This window comes from Frankliniella occidentalis, unplaced genomic scaffold (assembly GCF_000697945.3).
Source record: "Frankliniella occidentalis isolate FOCC.00 unplaced genomic scaffold, Focc_3.1 Scaffold64, whole genome shotgun sequence".
Lineage (NCBI taxonomy): Eukaryota > Metazoa > Arthropoda > Insecta > Thysanoptera > Thripidae > Frankliniella > Frankliniella occidentalis.
In genome coordinates, this window is record NW_026267194.1 from 541,958 (window position 1) to 544,831 (window position 2,874).

General features: G+C 60.2%; 1 protein-coding gene across 1 annotated transcript in view; it reads left to right on the forward strand.

The window, feature by feature from the left end:
* The window catches only part of LOC113217270 (aryl hydrocarbon receptor nuclear translocator homolog), a gene marked incomplete in the record, with an annotated part of 19,366 nt that overhangs the window by 870 nt on the left and 15,622 nt on the right, over nucleotides 1–2,874 (forward strand).

A 2,874-nucleotide genomic window follows, 5' to 3' on the forward strand; every position in this document is an offset into this window, starting at 1 on the left:
TTTTTCAACAAAAAAATATAGGAAAAGTTTTCAATTTTGACGGAAAAGATTTTGGACTTGGTCGGAGCGGCCCTGCCGAGCGCTCCTTGCTGAGGTGTGCTGAGATTTGCTGAGATGTGCTGAGGTGCGCTGAGGCTGCGGAGTGACGGCTCCTGGCCCAGGTATACCCAGGTAACGCCTGCCTGCCAGCCGCGGCTCACCGGTGTCACACCTAGGCCGCGGCCCACCAGGCGCTCAGACAGCGGCGGGAGGTGGCCCCCGGGGGAAGGGGGTGGGGGCGTCTAGCCTTAGGGGTGGCGCGGGCGCGGGCCTGGGGGTGGCGCGTTGCGGAGCTCCGCCTAGGCGGCGCCGCAGCTCTGGAGGCCGGGTGCGGCCCCGGGTGCTGCGATGCTACAAGGCTGGACACGGCGTCTGTGCCCATTGAGTGCACGAGCCGGCACAATAAGTCTTCTGAAACCAAGTGTTCAAAACGACCCGGGGACCCGTTCCAACTCGGGTGCGCAAGCGGGCGCCGTGGCCGACGACAGTCTCGCCACCAAGGAGCGTGGTGTGCTCCGTAGCCAGTGCAGTAGCTGGTGCGGGAGTCAGTGCTGGAGTCTGCGCGGGCCCCGTCACCAGGACCGCGGCGTGAGCGGGAGCCTGAGCGGGAGCCTGAGCGGGAACCTGCGCGGGGCGCGGGCCCCGGGCCCCGTCTCGAGGACAGCAGCGTGCGCTGGATGCTGAGCGGGAGCCTGCGCGCGGGCCCCGGCACCAGGACCGCGGCGTGCGCGGACGCGCGCCCCCCGGGTCAGCCCGGCCGCTAGCCTCGCGCACTACGAGCAGTACAGTAGAATCCGAGAGATTCTGTATTCTGGCTGCCAGGAGGCCAGGAGCGCAGGAGGTGGAGCATTGATCGGTGGAGCACTGCGCGGAGTCATCCCCCTCCCCCGGGGCGGGGGGTGGCTGACGGTGATCGTGCGCGAGACAGCCTCCCGCCGCGCCCCGCGCAGCGCCGGCGCCTCTAGCAGGTGGCGCCACAGGCCGCCGGCCGGCGAACAACTGAAGACCGCTTCCACAACAAACCGCAAAGCACTGACCAGCCTCCAGTGAAGAACGAACGGGTTCCCCGTTTCCCAAGCCATTCCATGACCTCCCTCCTCGTGGAGGTCAATCAATGACCACGGACTAGCTTTTGAAAATTTATGTCCGAAAGGACTCAGTCCATTTCGGCCGTAGACGTCTACACATCGTCTTAATGCGTCTGTCTATATTCACCACCACATCACTCATCAAGAAACACGGAAAGGTCACAAAGACGACTTCATGTTGCAGTTGGACAAACGACCGTCTCGGTCAGTATTTCGGCTGAAAACTGACGTCATTTAGACGTCAAAATGAAGTCACCAACTTCAATACGACGTATTTGTGAGACCTTATCGTGTTGCTTAGGATTTCAATTCATCCCAGTCCCAAAGTGGAGATGACCAACACCTGTCACCTGTCGTAATCATCACAACGATGCTTGTTCGACTTTAAAACGTTACGTGGTGTTACGTTATTATCGTTTCCGGGTGGCGGGATCCGAGGTCGGTGCCGGTGCGAAAACCTGTGCAAACGTCCCGCGCAATCGTTGAGCTGCAGGGGAGGGCGAGGAGGAAACAGACGCGCTTCGACAACTAACTCTCCCATTCTGCGGGCGCGGCCCCCGATGCGACGTCTGCGGCCTCGTCATGACGTGGGTGGTTATATCGCGAGCCTGTTGTCCCCGGAGCCCATGATCAGCGAGGAGGCGGCCGCGAAGGGCCGCGGCCGCGGCCCGCGGATCGATACGAAGGGCACGCGGACGCTGGCGCCACCTGGCGGGGGGTGCGTCTTTGTGGCGCCGGCGCCCGCGGGCTGGCGCCCTCTCGCGACGGGAGGGCGCAAAAGCAAGCCGCCCCCTGTCTTACCGAGCGACGACGCACCCCAGGCACCAACCCGCGTCCACCTCCTGCCGCCGTTGTGATCCCGAGAACAGATTTGTAAAACGGCCCGTTTGGGAATATTTCCTCTTACCCTCGGCGACACTTTGGCCGCGGGGCGAGTGCCGTGGAGCACCCTTCCCCCGTTGGTCACTTTCACGTTTCCCTCGTGACTTGGGTCGAGGCGAGGGTCGCGGGCACGGCTTTACAACGGGCGAACGATAAATAAAAAGTCCTCATGTGTCTCATCATTGACCGAGCGTTGTGGCAGTGGATTAATGTTATACTCTGATAAAAGTTTGGTCAAAATTTTTGCTTGTTTTCAAGGCTTTATTATTTTAGAAAATCAGTTTTTGTTTTCTCTCTGGTGTTTATATAACTGGAAGTGATCGAGGGAGTCTCTCGTCAGATTCTACTCTAGCCAAAGTACCTTTTTCGACTTTTTGGTGTAGAAAAATGGAATGGAGTCTGTTGTCTACATTTTTTATCTCAAAATTGGACGGGCTAACGTTTCGTTATCCTCAGAAATTCACGTCGTGGATTTAATACGGACTGTACAAAGTATAATTGCCACACCGCAGAGGGATTCTTTGTATTTTTCTTTAGAGAGGTGGGATGAGTAGTGGGGTGGGTTGCTGCTTCCTTGGAGAAGGGTATATAAGACGGTGCGCCGAGACGAGGGTGGCGGGGTGCCAGTGCAAGGACCGGGCTGGGGGGTCGTGACCCCGCGGGGCCGCGGGCCGCGCGCCCACCCCGTCCCCGAGTGCAGGAGGGTCGGCGCGGGTCGGCCGGCGCTCGATGGGTATCAGCACAAAAGCGTACCTCCTGCGGCTCGTGCCCTCCGGGTTACGACAAGAGCAGTTCGGCCCTTTTCTAAGGGAGCGGACTGTCCTTTCCATCGACCCGCACGAGCCCCGCCCTCCACCCCGCGCCC